We start from the raw sequence: 14,594 nt of genomic DNA on the forward strand, positions 1-14,594 counted from the left end.
CATGAGAACACAGGTTTCACCACATCCTTAACAGGCACAACTATGAAACATTTCTTTGCTTACCTGATACAAATATAACCACCCATTATTATCCGTTTTGCATTTTAAGAATTACTAGCAAGGTCAAATACTATCCCTTTCTATTTACTAGCCATCTCTTCTTTCATCTGTCTGTCTATGTCTTTTGTCCATTTATCAACTGCAGGTTAAAACTTGATTCTATTTTTTTGTCTGTTTGTTTTAAAGATATTAATCCTTTCTCATATTTTCTACAAATTTCTTTTTTTTTTTTTTTTTTTGTCCTTTTGAAATGTGTAAATTATACACATCTTGCAAAATTTTTTCTGGTCTTTCTTTCAATATAATTTCTTCTAACACCTCAAATTTAGAAAGTCTGCCCCAGCCACGACAGACGATCATTTCTCTAACTTTTTTAACAGGTTAATAGATTTTAAGGAAACATTTAGGGACTCCCCTAGCAGTTCATTGGTTAAAACTGCATTCCCAATGCGCAGGGCATGGGTTTGATCCCTGGTTGGGGAATAAGATCCTGTATGCCATGTGGTGTGGCAAAAAAACCAAGGAAACCCAGAACAATTAACTATCATTAATAAAACTGGAATTTGTTTTGGTAAGTGCTATGAAGCACAGTCTAAATGAAGTTTTCCTCCCAAAAGTTATCAGTTTTGCCAATAGCATTTATAGGATTACTTTTTTGTTCCTTATGAACAATAGTGTTTCCCAATCTTAAATTTAAGTAGCTAACCAAGGATTGCCAAATAACAGAGAAATGCCTCTGGTATGAAAGATATAATCCAAAGTAAACAAACAAGGAAATATAGAGAAGTCAACTGAAACCAAAAACAACCAAAGTGTTATTATTTCTATGCTGTTCTGTGCTTAGTCATTCAGTCATGTCCGACTCTATGACCCCATGGACTGTGGCCCACCAGGCTCCCCTGTCCGTGGGGATTCTCCAGGCAAGAATATTGGAGTGGGTTGCCATGCCTCCTCCAGGGGATCTTCCCAACCCAGGGATTGAACCCAGGTCTTCCACATTGCAGGCAGATTCTTTACCATCCAGGCCACCAGGGAAACCCAAGAATACTGGAGTGGGTGGCCTACCCCTTCTCCAGGTGATCGTCCTGACTCAGGAATTGAACCAGGGTCTCCTGCATTGCAGGTGGATTCTTTACCAGCTGAGCTCCCAGGGAAGCCCTTATTATTACTATATCCAAAATATAGTAAATATAGCCCGTATTAATACTGTATACAAAATAAGAAATAGCAAACATGACGCAAGGAGAAAAGAATATTCAAAAATGAAAAGGAGTTGTTGAAAATTAAAACTATGATAACAGAAATGAAAAAAAAACTCAGAGCAAGGTTAGACTAATGACATTCTAGCTGCCTCTGAAGACCTGAGAGGAGATTTAAACGGAAGACATAAATAGCAGTAGGGATTGCGAGGTACACACTAGCATGTATAAAATAAACTGAGACTTCCTTGGCCAGTGGTTAGGACTCATCACTTCTACTGCAGGGTGCAGGTGTTTGATCCCTGCTTTGGGAACTAAAATCTTACAAGCCATGCAGCACAGTCCAAAACAAATAAGTTACAAGGATATATTGTACCATACAGGGAATATACCCAATATTTTATAATAGCTAAATAAAATATAACCTGTGAAAATGTGAATCACTATGCTGTACACCTCAAACTTAGTAATATTGTACATGAACCATACCTCAATAAAGAAAAAAGAGACCTAGAGTTTGGGAGTTGAACTAATGATAGATACAAATAAAGGTAAGTCAATATAACAATTATGCAGTTACTGGCTCTAGGGAAAATAAAATCTTGCATAAGAGAAGAAAGTAATTGTATTTATGGCTATGCAAATACTGAGTATTGATCTTAAAAAGATACGTAATTTCATTGGAAGGATGGGTTTTAGGGAAAGGTGCCATGTGTGATGAGATACAGGAGGAGGAAGTAGAACTTAATCCTAAATTTCCGCTGTGGGAACCACCATCAGGAACAATACAAGCCTGAGACATAAAACTGTGGGAGAAAATGTAAAATTCTGGTTTTTTTTTTTTGGGTCATGTCTCACAGCTTCTGAGATCTCAGTTTCCAGACCAGGGATTGAATCCAGGCAATGGCACTGAAGGTACCGACCTAAGATGCAGGCCACCAGGGAACTTCCTAGGATTCTGTTTTTTTTTTTTTTTTTTTTTTAATTTATTTATTATTATTTTTGGCTGTGCTGGGTCTCCTCTGGGAGGTAGATGTGGTTGCAGTGTGTGGTTTTCTCATTGCAGTGGCTTCTCCCGTTGTGGAGCACAGACTCTAGGCGTGTGGGCTTCAGTAGTTGTGGCACGCAAGCTCTGTTACTCCACCACATGTGGACTCTTCCCGGACCAGGGATCGAACCAGTGTCCCCTGCATTGGCAGACAGATTCTTATCCACTGAGCCACCAGGGAAGTCCCTAGGATTCTGTTTTAAATTAAATAAATTATTTATTGGCTGCGCTGGGTCTTTGTGCTGCGCAGGGTCTTTCTCTGGTTGCAGCAAGCGGGGGCTACAGTCCAGTTGTGCTCAGGCTTCTCATTTCAGTGGCTTCTCTTGTTGGAGAGCTTGGGCTCTAGGGCACGTGGGCTTCAGTGGTTGCAGCCCAGGGGCTCTGTAGGTGTGGTGCCTTGCTGCCTAGGATTCCTAACATTAAGCTAAAAAAGTAGAACACTGTTGCATGTGAAGAGGGAAAAATGGGGAGTTACATAAAAATCTTGTAGAAGTATCTGACTGTAAACATTAACTTATAACCTCATAAAAATTTTAAATGATTTAAAATATAATTTGTTTAATATACATATATTTAATTGAAAACACTGTATCTATGTATGATATTAGTCACTCATGATTATAACTTTTAGTAATTCCCTTTGTGCCTGCTAAGTCGCTTCAGTCATATCTGACTCTGTGTTTTGCTATGGACTCTAGCCCGTCAGGCTCCTCTATCCATGAGATTCTCTGGGTAGGATACTGGAGTAGGTTGCCATGCTCTCCTCCAGGGGATCTTCCCAATCCAGTGATTGAACCTGCATCTTTTACATCTCCTGCACTGGCGGACAGATTCACCTGGGAAGCCCTTTAGCAACTTATAAAAAAATATTTTCAAGTCTCTTAAATACAAGTCATTGGGAAAGACTCTGATGCTGGGAAAGATTGAAGGCGGGAGAAGGGGATGACAGAGGATGAGATGGTCGGATGGCATCACTGACACGATGGACATGAGTTTGAGTAGGCTCCAGGAGTTGGTGATGGACAGGGAAGCTTGGCATGCTGCAGTCCGTGGGGTTGCAAAGAGTCAGACATGACTGAGCAACTGAACTGAACTGAACTGAACTGAAATACAAGTGGAAGAAATGTGCTCACAGCTCAAGTATTATTAGTGCCACATGAAAGCCCAGTTTTAATCTGGAATATCACTCTGCATTTCAAGTAATATCCTGATGTGAAACTAAGCAACATCGGAATTGAGTTTCTTTTAAAAATGATGAAACTTTCATATTGGTTTTTACTTTGTTCTCTAAATAAAGGTGAAAATTTGGCTTGGGAACTTGATTGTATTAAAATAACAGGTATAAGTTAAGATACGACATTTACCAAAAACACTAAGCAAAACCTCCAACAAGAATTGCTTTCTCTTTTAAGCCAACTTTTGCTAATCTCTGGTTGTTTCTTCAGTCAGTCATTGTTATGGGTCAGTCCTGGTGCTTCTCAGATATATTTTATCTCTGCATCTGAGCTCTTATTCTTCAAGCCTCTCTCCCCTACCTTGACTCATTTTTTTGTGCACCTCTGGATATCCTGATATGAATAAACCCACATTCTTTCCTGTTGATTCATATCAAAATGGCCCCAGAATCCTGAAATCTGAGGATGCACCTGAGTTGGGCCCCTCTGCTGTCCTCGAGGGGACTGGTCACATAGATTTGAGACCTGACCTTTGGAGCCACAGAAGCTGCCATACTAGAAGTGAGATTGGAGAGGAAGAAAACTCTCAGAATGCCCAGTGTGGGGGAATATACTAAATCATCAGGGAGATTCATTCAAGCAGCTGGTTTTTACTGAGCATATATCATGTTACAGGCACTGTTCTAGGTATTGGGAATACGGGCATAAATAAGAGGAAAAACTTTCTGCCCTCCTTGCTGTAAAAACAGTGTCCCAGTATGGTATGTCAGAGATGAAACGCAGTAAAGGTGTCCTGATGTGGAAGAAGGGGTGACCGCCTGAGGGGTATCAAAGCCTGAATGGAGACCATCTATTCCATTGTGTGGCACTGTTGGGAGATTGGTTACATACAGGCAAACTGATCAGGATACGCTTTAAGAATTTTAAGAAAAATGGGTACCTGCTTTCTGACAGTGTTACAAGGAAGTTATCAACATAAAAGAAAAGAAAAGAAAATCTACAATTAACCTGGTGGTATGGCATTGGAATTGGAGGTATTCTATGAAGTCAATTTGAGTAGATAAAATTAGGCAAATATATACATCCTCTAGCTCTTTCCTTTGTTGGGGTATGGGAACAGTGCCACTCTAGTGCCCAGAAGTGGTTTTTTAAATACTGTTATCCACTGTGAGGGCTAAGAGCTTTTGGAGAAATAGCTGTTTTTAGGCTGAAGCAGGAAGAGAACAAGGTGAGCATTAGAACAACTTGTGCCAGAAAACAAAAAAGTGCCCAGAGAATGATGAGGTCATGTCAAGATGACACAGAAGCTAGCTTGCAGAGGCTCTCTGAAAAGAGAAAAATAAGGAACAATATGAACATCAAAATAAATGATAGCAATGGATTTGACTCATTATAATTGGAATAAAGTAGGAAGCCAGGGGTCCATACTGATATAATAAGTACATGCAAAAACTGACATTTTGATGAGGAAGAAAATTGCTCAAATTTATCTGAGGTCAAAGTACCTCATCCTCTCCCGAGTACCTCACAGTGGAGGTGACTTGCAGACATCATCTTAATCAAATGATCATGTGAACATCATCCTTAACAGAACATTTCAAAACTGCACGTCACCTGAAAGGACACAATGAGAAGAGGACAATATCACATCTGTGGCATCCCTGCCAAAGATGCATAACCTAATCTACTCCAGAGAATATCAGAAAAACCTTGGGCCCTTTGACACCATCGGTGGTTGAGGTCATCAAAAGGGGTAAAGTCACAAAAGTCATGGGAAGCATGAAGAAGTGATCTAACGGAAGGAAACTGGAAAACTGCCGGAGTCGGCACACGAGATCCCACCCCTGACAAGGTCACGAGGAGAAAGCCTGACGGGCAAGGCGGATCAGGTTTCCAGGGGTTTCGAAAAGCTGCCTCCGGCGCTCACCTTAACGATGATATCTGTCTTTCTGATGCTTGCTTCAACAGACTACTCCCTAATTTCTGTGACACAGGCAGAAGGCCTTCCCCGATCTCTTTCCAAATAAGAATCAATTTAGAACTTTAATCAATAAGTTTTTCAGGTGGTGGTATCTTATGAGATTAGCCAGGAAGAAAGGAGTGTTTTAATTTAAATTCCTTTGCTGGTATTTTAGTTTGTTTAGCAAATGCATTTATGTCCTTGGTACTAATATGCATGATTGCTTTTAATACCCTAATCATAAAATAGCATAAAGAACCTGATTATATAAAAGCCCTAATAGACATAGAGCCTTTTTGAGGGGTGAAGGAGTCCTATTAGAAAACATAAGAAAAATTATTCTAAAAGTGGTTATTGGGTTGATGTTTGCTTGCTGTGTTTTGCTTGCTGTGTTTTTGCTTTTAATATGCTAAGGTTGTGTTATAGAAACCATTGTTAATATAGTTAAAGATCTAGAGAAATAAGAGCTTAGCCCTAGTGTGGTAACAATGAGATGGCTGTTAATTGTCAGCCAGGAGTGCTAGGCAGAAGCTGCCTCACCAAAGTCGCAGAGTCAGTGTGGGGTAAACTTCTTAGATAAACTCAACTGACAACTTCTGCAGAAGGATTAATTTTTATATTAACAAGGTCATACTTCTACTCTATACTGTTGCCCTATGAGACTGCTACCTTTCAGTTGAGGTCATCATAGAAACAGAAAATAGGTTTACATTCACCTGACTTGTATAAAATGTTAATAGGCCCCAAGGCCAGAAGATAACGCACAAGATCCTCATAAACAAAGAAGTATGCAGGAAACACCCTGGTTTCGTGAAGGACAAGCTGATGTAATGTTAAACTATCTTCCCCTTAGAAATGTACTAACTTAGGGTATAAAAGCTACGGTAAAAAATAAAGCATTGCCAGACCCTGCAAACACCCCCATCTGGTCACTCTCTCTCTCTCTCTCTCTTTCTCTCTCTCTCGCAGTTCATCCTGAGACTTGGCCCTATCAAGGTTGGTCTCACGTCTCTTTCTCTCGCCAAAGCCGTTCATCCCGAGGGTACCCCCTGGATCCTGCCGAGGCTGGACCCCGAAAGAAAACATAACCATCACATATGACATGTGATTCTGCATTAGACCTTTTAATTAAGGGTTTATGGAACAATCAATGAAATTGCATAGATTAGATGACTAGGTGGTCTTAATTTTGCCAGTGTTCACCTCATGATTTGGATGATGTTTGGAGGTTCTGTAAGAGTTAAACGCTGAAGGATTCGGAGTCATGGGCACCGTGTTGGCAGTATATGCTCAAACTGTTCAGGAAACATAAAAGGTTGTATTGTATTTGCAAATTTGGGGAAAGATTGACATTATTTCAGTCTCTTTAAAAAGTGGGAAAAACTCTATTCTTTTGAAATTTATACTTCATCAAAAAGAATAAATAAAAGAAACAGTAAAACGTGTAGCAAATGGTTGCAGGTTTGAGCCCTGGGACACTCCAGCACTTAAAAATCAGTCAGCAGAGAAACAGCCAGCCAAGAAAGGCTGAGTAGGAACCATCAATGAGACAGAGTATAAAGGAGGAGAGCTGAGGAAGAAAAAGGCTTCAGAAATAGTAAGTGGTTCGCTCTGTGAAATGCTACTGAGAGATCAAGTAGGATAAACAGAAAACAATTGATCCCTAGAACTGGCCCCAAGGTATCCTGGGAGGAGTCATGTTGGAGCCGGTTTCAGCTGAGTGAGGACAGCAGTCAGATTAAGAAGAGGTGAAAACACAAAGGGAGGTGAGGACGTGGAGTGGGTGAATACAGATATCTCATCCCAGAAGTGTTACTGGAAAAGGGAGCAGAGAATGATGCTGTGGTTGGAGGGCTATGTAGTGCCCACGGAGAGTTCTCTGTAACAAGCAAGGTTGCCGGGGCAGTACAGTGATGGACTGCATGTGGAGTCTGCCATTGGCCGGAGCAGAGGCCCTTCATCCTAGTAATAAAGGGGAAGGAAGGGAAGGTGGGCCCAGGGAAAGATGTGAACTCTCTTATGGTGGCCGGGAGGGTAAAAATGTGTATGAGTTGCTTCTGTTCTGTCAGTGTAAAATGAGGTTAGATCATCTAGTGAGTGCAGGTGTAGAAGGCCAGTGGTGTGTGCTGGGACTTTGAAAAGAGAGAAGTAAATAGTGACAGTCAGAAAAAGAAAAGAAAAAGAAAACAGTGACCGTCACTTTGGAGAGTGGGGACACCAACACAGAAGGATTGCAGAGAAGTGACTAAGATGACTAGGCCGACTTGAGGGCCCATTTAAATTTATGTTCATGAATCTAAGGTGAGGGGTATTCCTTGGTGGTTCCATGGTTAGGCCCTAGAGAAGGAAATGGCAACCCACTCCAGTATTCTTGCCTGGAGAATTCCATGGATGTAGGAGTTTGGCGGGCTATAGTCCATGGGGTTGCAAAGAGCGGACATGACTGAGCGACTAATACAAACACCCATGGTTAAGACTCCATGCTTTCACTGTTCAGGGGGTAGGTTCAAGCCCTGGTTGAGGAACTAAGATCCCAGAGGCTATACAGTGCAGCCAAAAAAAAATTTTTTTTAGTTAAGTGAGATATGTCAGCATGCTTATGGATTTCTCTAGCAATATCCAGCCGTTCCAGTACAGGTAAGGATGTAGGAAATACTAAGTGTCAGATCATTATTTCCCCAATATATGCATATGTATTTCTTCAGAAATATTAAATGGCTCTAAACAAAGAAAAGACAAGGTATGAGTTGCAAAGCTTCTAATGAAAAAAAAATTATTTTAAAGCATACATAAAGTCACATCTGTTTAATAGCAATTTATTCAATGCTTGCAAACTCATCTGCCTCTGAATTTAGTCATAATGCATGAATTTAAGCTAATAAGACTAAGGAAAATCAACGACTCATCTAATCCTTCTTTATATTCCTTCAGGATCAGCAAGATGCATAAATGAGTTCTTCACAAAGGCTAAAATAGGCTGATGTATAAATTGTGAGTTTATTTTTAAAAAGCTGTGTAAATGCAACATTTCTACTAAAGCATTTAAACCAAAGGCCACACTGTTGAAGACAAAATTCTTAATTTGAGCTGTTTTCATTTTTAGCCATTTGACATTCTGTTCCTTTTGACTGAACAGATGAAGGTTCACATGCCTACACAGGTGGGACTTTGCCTAAGATCAATTTGTTTAAAGATACTCTTCTGTTATATTTTTGTTGAATACTGGAGCGTACTTGTATCATTCAAGATTAAGTCTGGGTTATTTCTTTGATTAAGAACTGAATGTACTAAAGATACATTTGATAATGAAGATTTTAGACAAATATTCACCAGCATTAGTTCTGTTAGCAAGCTGAAAAATATTGTAGACCTAATATCAAACAATAAACAAGTGAGGTAAACATCAAGCCTCTTAGAAGAAACACTGCATGCTCCTGCTTCTATAAAAACATTATTTGTTTGAAAAGTGGTAGTGTAAACTTTTACTCAACTATTGCTTCCTTAATACCAAAAAGAGACAAAATGAGCTGAAGGGAAAACTCCACTGTTACACTATGCAACCCTGAACATAATTCCTGAGATCTTGGTTTTGACACTTGTTTCTCCAGCCATCCTGAAGAAAAAGATGAAACATATGGTAAGAAGCTTGAAACATATCTTCATTGTCTTATCGATACTTCAGATCCTTTGAGAGAACAAAATAGTTTATCAACAGGAAATACAAGTTACAGACAGTTGCAAGGATTGCTGTTTAACTGGGGATATGTATACCAAGGACTTCACATCTCCCCCAAGCCTTCAGTAGGGCACAGAACGCTGAACACAAACGTTGAATTTTGTGCAGTCCACACCAGCTCTGCAAAATGCAGTCCACATTGACTTCATTCCAAAACGAATTTCAAGATATGACAAGGTATTGGTATTGTGTGGAGAATCTTAAAGCCTCTAGAAATTCCCTTAAAAAAAATGAGTAGTAAAAGAGTAAGATTCTGAATCTGGTAAAATATTGTTTCTATGTAATACACTGTTTAGCATAAATGTCAAGCTGCAGTTTTACCCTGGTCTTTGGGAATATTCCCTCACTTCTCTCATCACAGCAGGATGGATCAGCTCTCCTCTTTCGTGCTTAACACACACTGAGCTCTATGACAGGAACTAAAGACAAACAAGATTAGTCTTGATCTAAAGACTAATCTACACAGTGTTGTAGGTCCATTATATTTCGAACACAAGCGTACAAAGAGATTCACAGAAGAGTGGTCAGATTTGTGCTTAGCCAGAGTGGGGCTTGAGGGTGGGGTGAGGGGTGAGGAACTGGACAAAGGCAGTGGAAGGTACTACAGGCTTCCAGGTATAAGATTATAGCAGGGATGTGATGTACAACAGACCTTCCCTGGTGGCCCAGTGGCAGAAGATTGAGGCTACAGTGCAGGAGACACAAGTTTGATTCCTGGGTCGGGAAGACCCGCTGGAGAAGGAAATGGCAACCTACTCCAGTATTCTCGCCTAGGAAATCACAAGCACAGAGGAGCCTGGCAGGCTACAGTCCATGGGGTCCTAAAAGATCTAGACACGACTTAGCGACTAGACAACCACAACAATACAATATACAACGTGATAAATATAATTAACACTGTTATATGTTATATGTATATAAAGGATGTTGAGAGTAAATTTTAAGACTTTTCATCCCACACAGAATTTTTTTCTTCTATTTCTCTAACTTTGTATTCATATGAGATAATCGATGCTTACTAAACTTATTGTGATAATCATTTCATGATGACTATAAATCAAATCACTATGCTGTACACCCTAAACTTTTACACTGCTTTATGTCAATTACATCTCAGTAAAACTGGAAAGGGGAAAAAAACCATACCATGATCTAACACCTTGTGGACCACTGACATCCCTCCTTGCACTTGCTACAGCTTGAGTGATGTCATCTTTCAGCAAAGCTGAGAAAGAAGTGGTGAGAAGTGAAAACAATCTTCATGGAAATTTCATTTTAAGTTTAGGTTAAGTCAGCTTTCTCTTAGGCCGAGGAAAAAACAACTAATATTATTTTTTAAGAGTCCATGTATCTGTGCTAATGTTGGAGGAAAACTCTTTCTTCATTCCATCCCATTTGGTATGAAATAAAGCATTCTGTTTCTCATTTACCAAAGTCATTTTATGTTCAGGAACTATTAACTAATGTGATACAAGGGACTCTTTACTAGGCAGTGTAAAAACAAAATAAACAAGCAGAAACAGTCTAGCAGTTTTTTACTCAGCAATTCTCCTAATGGAAATTTATCCTAAAGAAGTCATGGTATGTACCCAAAGACGTGTGTATAAGATGTTTCATAGCAGATAATATAAAAGGAGAAAATGGAAACAGCCTAAGTGCTTAACAGTAAGAGATAGACTGAGGGACTCCCTTGCGGCCCAGTGGTTAAGAGTGCACTTTCCAGAGCAGGGGATGCTAGTTCAATCCCTGGTGGGGGAAGGAAGATGTCAAATGCTGCAGGGCAAATAAGCCTGCACATCTCAACTAGAGAGAAGCCTTCATGGCACAATGAAGATCCTGCCTGTGGCAACTAAGACTTCACATGGCCAAAAATAAACAAAGAAATGTTAAAAAAGAAGTGGATTGATAAATTATAGAATATCTACAGAGTACAAGTCTATTCATCTTAAATAATAATAAAGATGGGTATTTGTTAACAAAAATAGCATTGTGTAATAAAGAGCAAATTGTAAAGCTGTAAATTTAGTACAATTTCTTTTATGTTGAAACCCATTGCTTACTTGTTCATATGTGGATACAAATGTGCATAATATAGCTTTAATTCATTTACATGAGTGATGTAGATTCTGAAAGAAGACACGGATACCAAAAGTTACCAGTGTTCATGCATCTCTTGGTAGTAAGAATTTCTATTCAATGATCACAGGTTATGCTATAATGTAAAATATTTGTATAAAATAAATTAACTGGATACAAAATCATATTCTAAAGACTGATCTTTTTATTTGGATTTTACATATTTAAAAATATAACTATCAGTTTTGCAATATTTCTTCAATATTTTATGCACTGAAGATTCATATGTTATCTTTACTTTAAAAGGAACTCAATAGAATATTTTTTTCACCCCAATTACACAAATCTGTAAATTAGCTTGTTAGAATGATTATGCTTATACAGGCACTGGATTTTTTGAAGATGCAAACCAAAGTATTTAGAAATGAAATGTCATAATGTTTCTAAATCAGTTTAAAATCACTCAGCAAACAATCCCATATATATGATATACATAAGAGAAGCAAATATGACAAAATGTGAATAACTGTAAAACTATACAATAAGCATAGTGATGTTTATATGCTAATATTTCTAATTTTCCAAATATTTAAAACATTTCACAATATAAAGTAAAAATTATATTTTAAAAAGACCACACATATTCCTCTTTTTTGGTTAACCACTAATACTTTTGTTTTTCAATAAAGGAGGGTACATTGGAAAAAAAACAAACTCCCACACAACCAAATTATCCCTAAACCTCCACAAACAAGGAAAGTAGGAGGAATGGGATTGTTCTTTACAAAGCACCAACATGTCCAGTTATGATGAAGTGATAGGTCACTCCAGAAACTCTTGTATGTTAGCAAACAGCAAACTTTTATGACACCAGCTCTTTAATTTCTTACTTGAGGAATTATGAGGAGCAAAGTAAAGAGCTTCTAGAAGTTAAGATGGAGTTGTTTTAGGTCCCTGATGAGCCCTTCAAGACCTTTTTAGTTCTATTGACTCTTGACCTAAAGGATCATTCCAATTTTCCCATAAGATATTTATGGAAGAACCTGAACGAACTTTTTGGATAACCCAACAGGTATAACCAGGTGAGTCCTGTGCCATCACGCCACATTATCTTGTCTTACCGCTGCAGGGTAAACGACAGGCATTAACTGCTCTTGGGGTTTTGCAATCATTACACCATCAGTGGCTATTGATTTGAAATATCCCATAATCAGTGTTTTTGTCTCCATGATTGTAGTTTGTAGCACATGTGTTGTAATTGCTTTTCCATCTGGCCAAACACATCCCTGAAAAAAATAGTAATAAACAGCAATACTACATAACTTATACATCACAGCATAATTAGTTCTATTTAATTCTACTTTACTAACAACTTGTTTTATAAGTATAAAGATGTATTTTACTTGTAAAATATTTTAACACTTTCGTGTTAAAGGGCCCTTAAGAGAATGCTTTTGTTAGCAAAACATTTGTTAATACTAATGAAACAAGTGACATATTTTTAAAAATATTAAAATAGTTGTTTCCTCCGTTGCTATTACCCTTCCCCTGCTCCCATCCCTCATGTAAGATTCAGCCTAGAATAGAAAAATCGACAGAGTTGAGTGGATTCAGTCATTAGCGGCATATGTGTGAGGTAAGTCGCTTCAGTCATGTCCGACTCTGCAACCCCATGGACTATAGCCCGCCAGGCTCTTCGGTCCATGGGATTTTCCACACAAGAATACTGGAGTGGGTAGCCATGCCCTCCTCTCAACCTAGGTCTTGAACCCATGTCTCTTGAGTCTCCTGCATCAGCAGATGGTTTCTTTTTACTGAGCCATCTGGAAATCCCAATTAGTGGCATATACATATGCTAATGGAAAAATACTTTTATTAGGGAAAAAACATTTTTAAGTATTTTTTTCTGGGAGAAAAAAAATTTCTTATGATACTTAAAGTTGAATTTGGATATCAAATTAGAATCCTGAAAAGAGTCATAGAATAGGAAAGACTATATTATCCATGCATCCTTCTAGCCAGTTACTCATTCATTCAAAAATAGTTATGGAGGAGAAATGTCTGAATTCAATCTGAAAAATACAGTGATGACTGACAAATATGGACTAAAATACAGAGTCACTTTTCCTTCAGACACATCTTGAATTTTGTGGAAGCAAATGAAAAATAATTCATCAACTAGAGTCAGAATAATAAAATGTCATTTCATACTGCATTTCACGGGTCCTTATATAGATATTGATTGAGGGGAAATAGGTTCCTTTTGTCCCTGTTTTAAGAGTTCAATGAAATTTTTAAAAAACTTTGCCCAACATCATGGTAGTGGGATTAAAAATGAGAAAAATACTGCCTCACTCAGGCTTGTAGAACTCAAGTTCCAAACTGGAAATGGCTAGAGTCAAATACCAAGGGCTTGACAGACATATCTCAGGTGCTGAAATATATCTTATAGTCAGCCTCCATATCCCAGCTGGCAAATTCAGTGGCTCTAGAGGAGTATAGCAGTACCCGGCATGCTTAGAATGGTATAGAATTTGACCCGCCCATGCCTCATTCCTTCACCTGGTATATCCGATTCTAAAGGAACCATTGATGTTTTAACCACTGTGAATGTACAAAACCTCAAAGAAATAAGGAAAGTCTATTACACAACATCCCTTTCTTATTATTCATCCTCTATTAGTATCTGTTCCACACCTGGCTAACTCACTATTTGCAAGGAGGAAGAATAGTTAACTTACAGTTTGCCAGGCTGACACCCTTATAGCCATCTAATCCAAGTCTTTTCAGAGTTCTGGCAAGCTCACACTTCTGAAATTTCTTGCCCTGAACAGTGACAGAAAGGAGGAGAAGGCCCAGAAAAAGGAGAGCGTTCATGTTGACTGACAAGCCAGATATCCAGGCTGCACTTGGTATTTAACATCTTTTCACTTCCCTCTTCTCTGACTAGTTTGGGGGCTCCACCCTCGTGACACATGGAAAGCAGGGCCTGTGTTTTGGTCCACTGACCAAAGTTTTCTTCCTTCTGTTTAAAGGAATATGCTGATATCCTAATTATTAACCAGCATGAAAATAATAAAATGAGATTGCTTAATGACCTTGCAGGAAGAACTGGGTCTAGCACTATAGCCCAAAGAAGAACTTCCTTCTATTTTATTACAAATTTGAGTAACTATAAAGAAAAAGATTCCTGAATGAATATTTTATCCAACTGAAAATGAACTCTAATATTTCATTAATTTTTTTTCATTAAATTTCTTTATGTGCTTTCACTCTGTTGTCTTCTTTTTCACGTAAAATTATTTTATATATATTTTCCACAGAACAACATGACATCCTG

General features: G+C 38.5%; 1 pseudogene; it reads right to left on the minus strand.

Annotated features, from left to right (window-relative positions):
• Positions 1-8,256: 8,256 nt before the first annotated feature.
• On the minus strand, positions 8,257-14,131 carry LOC122683710 (annotated as a pseudogene).
• Between the last annotated feature and the right edge of the window lie 463 nt (positions 14,132-14,594).

Source organism: Cervus elaphus, chromosome 3 (assembly GCF_910594005.1).
Source record: "Cervus elaphus chromosome 3, mCerEla1.1, whole genome shotgun sequence".
NCBI classification, from domain to species: Eukaryota; Metazoa; Chordata; class Mammalia; order Artiodactyla; family Cervidae; genus Cervus; species Cervus elaphus.